At 38.7% G+C, this 11,139-nt stretch overlaps 1 pseudogene; it reads right to left on the bottom strand.

The window, feature by feature from the left end:
* Positions 1-6,841: 6,841 nt before the first annotated feature.
* LOC124976305 (microfibrillar-associated protein 1-like) lies at positions 6,842-10,331 on the bottom strand (annotated as a pseudogene).
* Between the last annotated feature and the right edge of the window lie 808 nt (positions 10,332-11,139).

Genomic DNA, 11,139 nt, shown 5'->3' with positions numbered 1-11,139 from the left:
TAGAGGATCTTGTTGGAATGATAGAGAAATGCAACATGGTGGGTGTCAGAAAGGGAGAGTAGGGGTGATGCATGAAATGTGCTATTTGGCATGGCACAGTAGTGGGTCAGGGGTTAAAAGAAAAATAGTCTGAAAACACAGTTTTTATTGTTTTACCTTTTGTGAATGAATTCTTGCTCTGGAGAACTGGCTTAGATCCCAGGAGCCATGAATTCATGAAAGGAACTGGTTGAAAGCATGGTAGCTGTTCATCAGTGTTCACTATGCAGAACGATTTATACTTTATGTGGGGAGGTGGGTAGCAGTATTTAAAGTTGATTGATGGTTTCTTGGGTAAACATTGTAGAAAATTAGTAGGAAACTAGTCCAAAACAATATTGCTAATGTTGTACTACTCACTGGCCTAATTTGCTATGTATTTTAAATAATCAGCCATGGCACACTCCTAATCCCAAAACCTATCTGAATGAATTTCAGAAAATTAAGTGTGAGAAGAAAGTTGCTCACATTCAAATACTAGGAAGAAACCCCAAATCTCTAACATGCAAATGAGGCAGATCATGGTTTCATATTAATTGAGCCAATATTTGAGAACAGGTTTGTACTGTTTTAGGCAACGGGGACAGAGCATGCAGCAGAGGTGTTGTGGTACTTAACTTTCGGAAGGGGTGAAATGAGTGTCCTATGCAAAGGGCAAGTGAAGCCAGCTCATGGAAAACTTGGTGAAACAGAGCATATCTTCAAGTGAATTCTCTCTACACACTCAAAGAAATTACAGAGAACAAGGGAACTCAAATAAGAGAAGATCTAACAATGAATGATAGTTAGAAAGTAACTGAAAACTAAAATAACACCATTACAGGAATAGAAAGCAGAGTAGAGGCAAGCAACTGGATATCCACAGGGTATTGGGAGCCCACCAGGATTGCCACAACCTGGATGTGGACTGTGTGAAGAAAGAGCCTTGGTGATAGGTCCCCAGAAGAGTGAGGAACTCTCAACAGAAAGAGGTAGAGAGTGCCGAGTTGTATTCTCCAAGGATGGAGCACTGGCTGTACATGTGTGCTCACTGATGAAAATCCACTTATGAATTTATGCAGTTTTTTATTTGTCTGTTTTATCTCCATATAAAAGTTTACTAAAAACAGGGAAGGTGTATGTATAGGCAAAGATGGGAAAAGAATAAAATTCTTGGCAGAGAGAAAGAAATGAAAAAGCATAATTGGTATGTCCCCATGTGTACTGAGAAAGAGAAGAAGCAGGAAGATTTAAAAGGGAGAGAGAAAGAAATAGAGATGTAGAGGGAAAGAGAAGAGAAAAGCAATTCTTCATTCCTAGAGCATAATGTGTAGAATTCATGGTAATCTAGGTTTACCAAATGGGAAGCGATAGGCATAGACCTTCAGAAAAACTCCTTGAAGTTGCGGGAAATAAAATGACTATAAAAAATGGGAGGTGTCATGTTGCATTTCTTCCATGATAAACTAATGGTTTAAATTAATACAAACTTTCAGGTAATGAGGAAGGAAGCTGAGAAGAAAAAATATAATAATATTTTGTATTTGGCATTGCCATGGAAAATATACTGGATACCTGATTGCAAAGAATAATGAATCTCACTTATAAATTCATTTATTCTAGAAGTACTTGCTGAGCCTTTACTATGGGCTAGACCCTATGGTAGATTCAAAGACATATATCAGAGAAGAAGACATTGGCAGAAGAGAAATTATGGTACTAGAGAACATAGGTAAAGGAAAAGAAAAGAATGATAAATTGCAATAATTGGATTAAAGACTTTTCTGAACAATAGGAAAGGAATATGTATAATTGGTAAAAATGATAGGGAGTGGATAGAAGAGTAAAACCCATTTTTGAGAGAGGATAAATAAAACTAAGAAAACATTAGAGAGTATTGCATCTGCAACAGAACTTTGAACTCAATATTTCCTATTGCTTTGAAGTTTGATGGAGTTGCCCCACAATCTACATGGGACGGGTATGACAGCAGGGAGCTGTCACCATGTCCCTCACCTTACTGCTTCAGTGTAAACTGCCAGCACCTGCCTTCTTGTCTGATGGCTTTTTCTGGCTGCTGGTGTGTGCTCAACTGGCACGCTCCTCATTAAAGACTGGAAATGCCAAGGAATTAACCACTCCTCACCCACAGCAGCTTTGAAGCAGCCCTCAATCAATATAGAGTGATTATAAACATGGTATATTGATACATAGATAGATTGGTGTATAAATTCTTCCATTCCCTCATCCCTAGGTAGGACAACTCTGAAGTCTGTGTTAAGCACTGACTCCCAGAGATATCTCCCACAATGATAATTGAATTGAACGTCACACCCTGTGCCGTCTTTATTTTCTTTCCTCTCTCACTTCCCCTGTGCCAATTCGTGTTCATTGTGATCATTCCCCTAATTAATCTTCTTGTACTCACGTCCTTCTTACTTTTAGGGGAACCTGGACTAAGAAAAATATGAATCAAAACATTTGCATCATTGTGAACAAAATATCCAACAAAGAACAATTTGGAGGAGGAAAAGTTTATTTTAGCTCACTGTTTCAGAGGCTCAGTGCATGGTGAGCCAACTTCATAGGTCTGGGCCTGATGTGAAGCAGAACATCATGATGACAAGCATGGTGGGAGAAATCTGCCCGGCTCATGGCAGCTAGGAAGCAGAGCAAGCTTAAGTGCAAGGAAAACCAGGGATAATATTATACCCAAGGGTATGCCCCAGTGACCTACTTTCTCCAGTCATGCCCTACCTGCCTACAATTACCACCCATTAATCCCTTTAAATTACTAATCCAATTGGATTAATCCACTGATTAGTTTACTGTTCTCATAATTTAATTTCATCTCTCAACATTAACACATGAACTTTTGGGGGATGCCTCATATCCAAACCATAACACCAATATTTCCACTTTTAGCACCTCATATACAACAGAAAATGAAAATATTAAGAGAGGCTGAGAAAAGCTAATAGTGAGTATTTGGAGAGAATTGTTGGAAGGCGTGTACTCTCCCCACCATGCAGGATAGGTAAAGGGAAAGTTAAGTCAAGAGATTATGGAACCACACTTGAATAGCTGGAAATGTACCCATGGGTTTAAAGCTAGGAAACACAGAGATTGACACCTGACAACAACTTGAGGGTGAACAATTAAATGTAACTGGACTCAGATGGAACATACAGCAATTTGTCGCTGCCTGCGGCAACAGTCGCGCGGATATTGTTACCACCTGCAGCAACAATTGCGCGGGTATTTATTGGAGGTGGACTGGAAACTGAGCTACTTCTATTATCTTTCTCTTTAGTGTGCTGCTTTCTTGCTTGTTCACTTGTTCCCTAGCTTATAGAGGAAGAAAGGCTTTGAGAGGAGAGAGAGAGAGGCTTTGCATAAGAGAGCAAGAGAGACTTTGCTTAAGAGAGAGAGTCTACACTTTCCAAGATCTATATCTTCTTAGTTCTGCTGCTTCTTCTTAAAGGTGCATCCTGCATCCTGCGTCCTTCACTGTGCTATCTAGAGGTCTGGCTTTACTCCTCCATTCTGCAATCTGCAACCTGTGTTCTGCCATCATTCAGAGGTGCTGCTTATCCTCCTCCCAGCAATCTAGAAGTGTGGCTTCGTCCTGCCTTCTGCGATCTATCAGAGGTGCTGCTTATACTTCCTGCTAGCTGCTTATCCTGTTATCTTCTCTACTAGCTGCTTATCCGGTTATCCCTGGTGCTTCCTATAGGTGTGTCTCATATACCTAAGGCAGCCAATCAGCTTAGGATTAGCACAATTGAGGCATGCCCCTCGGTACCAATCAAGAAAGAATGAGGAATATCTGTTGACCACTAGCACAGAGGAGACATTAACTAATCAGGCAAAAGTAGATCACGCCGTGTTAATACTAGTTATGCACCACCTCTTGGCTCAACACCAGCCGCCATCCTAGGGCTACCCAAACATGTCTTCTGCAGTAATTGACACAAGAAAATGTTTCTTCTGGGTCAGCTATGCATCCACAGGAGAAACAAAACCTAGGTTATTGTGGTTGCAAGTAGCCATGATACTTTCCATCATTGTATCCACATCTTCTCCTGTATTGCTTCTCCTGTCAAAAGATAGAGCCTATTTCCCCATCCCTTGCATCTGGAACGGCCTTGTGACTTCCTTTAACTAACAGCATTTCTCAGAAATGACATACACAGTTTTAAGCCTGCACATCAAAGGGCTTCACATACTCCCACTTCTTCATCACACCCTCCGCAGTGATCATAAGAGCTAAAATGAGTAACCTGCTGGAATATTTGAGACCACATGGACTAAAGTTAAAGTGTCTAAGTTTAGGAAACATGGACATCTCAGAGATGGACTCTTTCCCCTATTATTTGTGTCCCCACTAGTTATATAATCTGAGATGCAATTTCTAAGATTATAATAAATTCCAAGCATTTTTACTTGATGATAATTTTCTTGAGGCTGAGAGTCATGCCTGAACCATCCTGTCAGGGACCAAGAAGTTCTCATTCTGAGAACATTCTGACCTTTACAATAAGCAGCAGCGCCCCTCCCCCACTCCTGGCTGATAATTCTGACAGTATGGCGCCTATGGCACCCACGGCTTCTCTTCTGGGACTACACCTTCCCGCCGGCGCCAACTTCACCTTCCCGCCAGCGCGAACTTGCACCCTATCAGGAGCCCAATAGAAGAACACAGCCAACCAGCCTGCACCTCGTCATACCCCTCATTCCCTCAGCATAAATACCCGTGAGAACAATAAAAATTTGCAGCTTGATCAGAATTCCTGTCTTGCTGTCACTCCCTGTGTCTCTTGTCCCTTTCATTCCTTCTCTCTTAGGTTTGCCGTCCTGCGTTGATGTCCCGCGGGCCGGGACACATCCTTCTGGTGAGATAATAAACTTTCTATATTCTGGATGTGTGGGTCAAATGCCTTTGATAATTAAAAATTGGTAACAAAAACTTCCTTTCATTTAGCTTGTCAAAACAATTAGTTTTACTTTTCATATAGAACTATTGCCTGGAGCTGTAATATTTTCTTAACAATCTAAATTTTACAAATTGTTGCTTAAAAGTAGACAAAATCCTCTGTGAGATAGTCCTGTAATGAATGCAAAAGTGCTTTGAAATATTAAAGAGACAAGAGAGCAGCCATGTATTGACTAAATGGGGTACATGAGAGAGATGCTCTAAGAACTTGGAAGTGAGGTATGAAAAAGTTCAAACCAAACCTTATTGAATTTCAGTGAAAATAGTCTCCTCTCAGACATAAATCTAAGCCAGGAAAACTAAAATAAGTCTTGATTAAAGGAAAATATACCAATTAATGCTAAGGAAGCTAGGCATGGAAAAGAAGGTATTTGATTTAAAAAATGAGATTCATGAAAAGGAGAGTAAAATGAAATGAGGGTAGAAATTATGAAAAGTTGGTAAGTCAGTAATATTTTGCAAAAAAAAATTCCAAAATGATCCATTTGCATCTGTTGCCATAGTATCAGAGATAATTTTTTTAATCATGATTTTAATCCTTGACCTCTGTGACTATGTCTTTCTTTCCTGTTTTCCTCCATCTACTTTTGATTTCACTCTTTTCTGTCCTCAGAATCGTAAGGTATTTAATTTATCTTATGTTGTTTTCAAAGAACAAGCTTTTGTTTTTCTCCTTTCTTTCATTCCCCCCCCACTTTAAATATTTTTATAGTTTATGTTTCCTTAACTGTTGTTTGATTTTGTTATTCATCTTTTGATTCTTAGATGAAAAATGACTTTTCCAACCAGCTTCCTCTTTTAATAATAAAAGTCATTAAGGCTATACATTTTCCTCTGAATATAGCTTTTGATGTGTTCTGCAAGCTTTGTTAGAAAGTATTCTTTCTCATTGTCTTCTTAGCAGGTTTTAATTTCCTTTGCAATTTCCTGTTTCATTAAAGATTATCTGGGAACTGGCTTCTTCATTTTCAAGTCATTAAGATCTTTTTTTTGCTACTATTTATTTATTTCTATTTTATTAGCTTCTGACAAGAGAATATAACTTACAAAAAGCTGTCCATTTACACACTTATTTATGGTTTGTTTGTTTCCCTTTCCAGGTCCACACAAATGACCAACCTTTAAAAATCTTCCAGGAACATTTTTTTTCAGTACATTTGAACTTGTTTATCTGATTTTCTTTATTTTTTGAGCTAGTTCCTTCTGTGCTAAGAGTATATTAATGTGTACAACATAGTCTTATTTATAGGAAATTCTCTTTGCTTTTGAAATAAATTGAAGTTTGGAACTGCTATGATAATTGGCTCATACTGCTGTGACTGCTACATCTACAGTTGCATCATTTTCATTATATGATGTCCTTTTTGATCCTGTTTGCTTCTTTCATCCTTAAATTCCACTTTGTTGACATTGATTTGGCTAGTTTTATTTTATTTTTTTTCTGATGTGTATCTTTTATTTCTTGACATACATACACACAAAAAGATAAAAAGTGTATTCACTTAGAAAAGTTGACTCCAACCAAAAATGCAAAACAGGTTTCAGTGAGCTTAAATTCCTGGTACACTACTCCTAACCCTAAGGTAGAAGTAATGCATTTTCCACTTAACATGCCCACATTTCTGACACAAGCTAAGTGGATGGAAGAAAACTGAATAGTCCCAAGTAAATATGGGCAACCACAGCAGAGAAACCTCAGATTTCTCGGAAACAGTATTAAATGGGAAGCCTATAAACCTACCTGGATAGTGCTTTTCTGTAGGTTTCTCAGATTGAGTCCAAACCTTACAAAGCACCTTCAAGGACTGGACTACCCAGTAATAGGTATGACAGTAAGTCCAGTAGGGTGGATATAAGAACCATGTGAATAATGGTAAAAGAATATCAAGGACCAGATGCTGAGACATCCCCTTGTGTCCCACAGGTGGAATAAATAGTTGAACTCTAGGTAGTTTTCCGCTTCTTGGCAGAGGGTCGCTCAAACACATCTCGTACTCCAGCTGCCTTCTGTTTAAAGAATTTTGTGTTCTGGGCACTCTCTTGGCCCCATGCTGAGTCGAAGGAGGTAGTATCTTGATCCACAAGGTGGGTGTATTTGGTTCGACCAGAACGTCCGAAGTTCTTGACCTGCATGACTTTAGGAAGAATGGTTTTGTTGAAATGATCCTCCAAGGTAGGTGCACTAAATGCACTCTCTTGTATACTTCCTCATCCTCATCCATGAAGAAGGCACCCCGTGATAGTACTTCTGTAAAAACTTGTATTTGCCCTTGACAGCTTTGTTGGTGATGACTTTGCCATTTGCCCGAAGCTCAGCTCGCCTCTCTTCCTCAGTCAGGTTTCGCATGCGTTCAATTTCTGCTTTCTCCTTTTCGAGCGCTTTTCGGTCCTCTCTATCCCTCTTGATTCTTTTTAGTTCTCGAACTTTCCATGCCTCATATTCCTCTTCATCATTTTCATCATCAGTATTGAGTGCATCCAGTGCAGCCAGAGAACGCTTGTTCTCCTCCAGTTCTTTCTTTGTCTCCTCTTCTACAATCTTCAGTGTGTACTTTCGCCTCTCTTCAGCCATGCGCTTTGCTTCCTGCTCTAGCTCTTTCTGTTTCAATGCTTCAGCCTCACGTTCTTGAACTGTCACTTGATCCTTCTTTCGAATGAAGACTGGCTTAAGGCGAGGCTCCATTTCATCTTCACTGTCTGTGTACTCTTCATACTCAGACTCTGATTCGGACTCCTCCCCAGAACGTCCTTCATCTTCCACCTCCATGACTTCCATCTCTTCATTTTTTCTCTCCTGCGCTCGTTGACGCATCATGCCACGGCGCCGCTCTATTTCCTCATCATCAATTTCTTCCTCCTCTTCTTCACTGCTGTCTTCTGGTTCCATGCGCCAAGCATCTCCTTCTACTTCTGAGTCACTTTCTCCTACCACTTCAGGTTCTACTATTTTCCTATGTCGGGCCAATCTCTCTTCCACATCTTCACTAATACGGTTCTGTAAACGACAGAGCCAGGGATCACTAGATGAATCCTCCTCCTGTTCCTCCGGTTCTGCTTCTTGTTCTTTGGCTTTCTTAATGAATTGAAATTCTTCATCCTCCTCATCTGAAGACTCCATAGGAGCATAGTCTGGTCTCTTTCCAGATACATATCGCTTTACCTTTACCTTCTCCATTGAAATCTCACCTTTCTCATTGCGAACTGGGGCGGCCCCAGCCATAGACGGAATGGGCGGTTGCTTCATGAGTGCGCTTGGGACCGACACGTTGACTGCAGCGGTGGTGATTCTCGAAACCTGACTGATTCCAAACAGCGAATACTAGCAACAAGGAACACCTAAACTACTTTCCCGCTAGTTTTATTTTTGTTTTGATTTTCCCGGTATATGTTTACTCAGTCCATTTATCTTTATGTTATCTTAAAATTATTCCTTGTGTATGACATCTGGCTGTGTTTTGTTTTATGAAGAAATGTTTTACCTATTTTGACAGAATCCTTTCCTTTTGTATTTTATGCAGTGACTAATATTACTGATGTACTACACTTGTTTTAGATTACTACTGCATATATTATTGTTTCTTCTTTTACTTTATCTTGTTTTTCCTTTTTATCCTCTTTCTCCCTTGGCAAATTTGGGGGACAACTTTGTTCCCCCTGTCATTCAGGTTAATTTCTATTATCTTGATCTAAATTATCAGTTAACAATGTCTACTATTCCTTAAAAAAATAAATAAAATAAAAAGATTACACCTTCCCTTCAGGGGTAAAAGGAAAAAAAAAAAAAAAAAAAAAAAAGGAAGAAAATCACTGTTTTCTTCCTACTGTGTTCCCTTCTAGTAAAATCAGATATGAAAAACCCTACTTCCACCCTCCTTCCCTCTTTTTTTAATTCCCCTAAAGAGATGCCAAGGTGTTTTTATTGTTTCCTGGGTAACCATTTTTCCAAAGATTGACAAAGTCCAATATTTATTATTTTTTTAAATTAACTTTTCCTTAATTTATCCCTTTATTTTCTTAATTATTATCATTAATTTATCATTATTATCCCATGTTGCTTAATATAGTCTATTCCCATTCACTTTTAAGCCTTGTTTATATTTATCTTCATAGCTTATTAACCCAGTAACAATTTGTGTATATCATATTTGTATATATATCATACTTATTATACACATAAATATGTGCAACATGCATATTATTATATGATCATTGCTTACATTTTCCATGTTTGGGGTTTCTTATTTTCTTTTCATGTGTTGTTGGGATAGGGTCTTTTCAGCACTTTGCTCAGATGGGTTCTTGAGTTATTCTCTCCAAATTCTTTCTGCTCCTTGAATAGCTTTTGTTCACCCTAATAGATTATTGGTGTCTTGGCTGAGCATAAATTGGCACCGTTTCACCATCTTCTTTCTTCTATGTTGGTCATAAGGTACCATTTTATGATGGATTTTTTTTTCTGACTTTAAGACTACTTGATGGACTTTTCTTTTGAGAGCAGAATTTTTTTCCCATGATACACCTATGGAAATTTCTCTTTAAAAATATTTATTCAGCTTGAATCATAATGAGCATATAAAATGTGTGGCTCCAGTTCTTCAACAGCTTTGTGAATTATTCTTTTGGTTTATGCTTGGTTTCCCCCTGTGTATGCATTTTTCTTCTATAAGGATAATTATTGATACTGCTGATCACTGATTCAATTTTATTTCTCTCTCATGGCCTCTTTCTCTTGGTAGATAGTGTCTGCTTGAGATGTTCTCTTATTTGACCTTCTAGTCTACTAACTTGGGTCTCAACAGTCCTATTTTCTCCTTGAATAAGTTCAGTGAACGTGATATACTCAAATCACCTTAAAAATGACTTGACTATTTTCTAATTCAGTTTTTTTCTCTGTTCTGCTCTAATAGTTTCATTTCACTGAATATTAAGTCCTGATAGTTCCACCTGATCCTCTCTCTGGCTAATGAGTTCCCATAGATTGGTTGTTATTTTCCTCTGTTGACTTGCTGGAATTCTGATATGGTGACTAGAGTATTTTAAAAGGATCCTACAGACAGCAGAGAGCAAAGGAGTCTCTGCTCCTTTGGGCTACAACCTAGAAACTCAGAGGATGAATTTTTTTTTTTTTTTTTACTTCTCCCATCCCCCTATATTCTCTGTCCCCAAGGAAGAAAATGCATACTGGGTCTGTGGCCTTAGTTTGACCAGCTGGACTTTCAATCAAAACTCTTAGTCTAGACAGCAGGTTGAAGAACTGCTTCTCAGGAGTACTCATATAAGACCATGAAGCATTCTCTGCACTGTATTCTCTCTCCATTGGTCATTTCAATCTTTGGTATTCTCCATACCTTATTAATAACTACCCCTTTTTCTGGGGTAAGCATAGAGTCATTTTCTCTTATTTACAATAAATAACAACTAAGAGAAGCCAGGAGCTTGCCATCATTCTGTGTGTCTGCTGAGAGTTCTCAGTATGCTGGGTTCAGCAAGGTCTTAGCACTCAGTGTCACACTAAGTAAAAAAATAAGCTGCAATGATAAGGTAAGAGAACCAACAAAGTTCCATTACAGGTTAGTGACTCAAAATTCACATCTGTTCCTTTACATATGGTTCTTAGCTTGTTTAGTCATTACTATACTAAACAAGAATTTAAAAACACCAAAAACTTGCTTTGCCCTCTTTTGTTTTTAGGAAATGTGCAGATGACTGAAAGGCTGCTGCAAAGTTGGATGAACAAGTTAGAAATTAAGTGACCAGCAGCAAAGCTGGGAAACATCCCATACTCCAAGACAAGGAGAATGCAAACACTGCTTACAGCAGAAACATGCAGAATCCTGTCTCAATTACACATTTAGGTGGAGACCAAAGTGAAAATGCAATGAAAATGATGTTCGATACCACAAGATGCTATCCACCATTTATTATCTCTCTGACACACTCACTTGGTGTTTTTAGGTCAGGTTCTCTAGAAGCATTTGATTTATTGAAGTCAGGATCCCAGGATAAACCCATAGGGGAGTGAGAAGGGCAGAGGACAGAGTTAAATAAGGGTACACTAAAGTACTCAAGGTAGTATGGGTTCCTTCCCCAAACTTTGTGTTTTCACTAGAGCAAAAGTTTTAAGA

Source organism: Sciurus carolinensis, chromosome 2 (assembly GCF_902686445.1).
Source record: "Sciurus carolinensis chromosome 2, mSciCar1.2, whole genome shotgun sequence".
NCBI lineage: Eukaryota > Metazoa > Chordata > Mammalia > Rodentia > Sciuridae > Sciurus > Sciurus carolinensis.
This window is presented reverse-complemented; position numbering and strand designations above follow the sequence as displayed.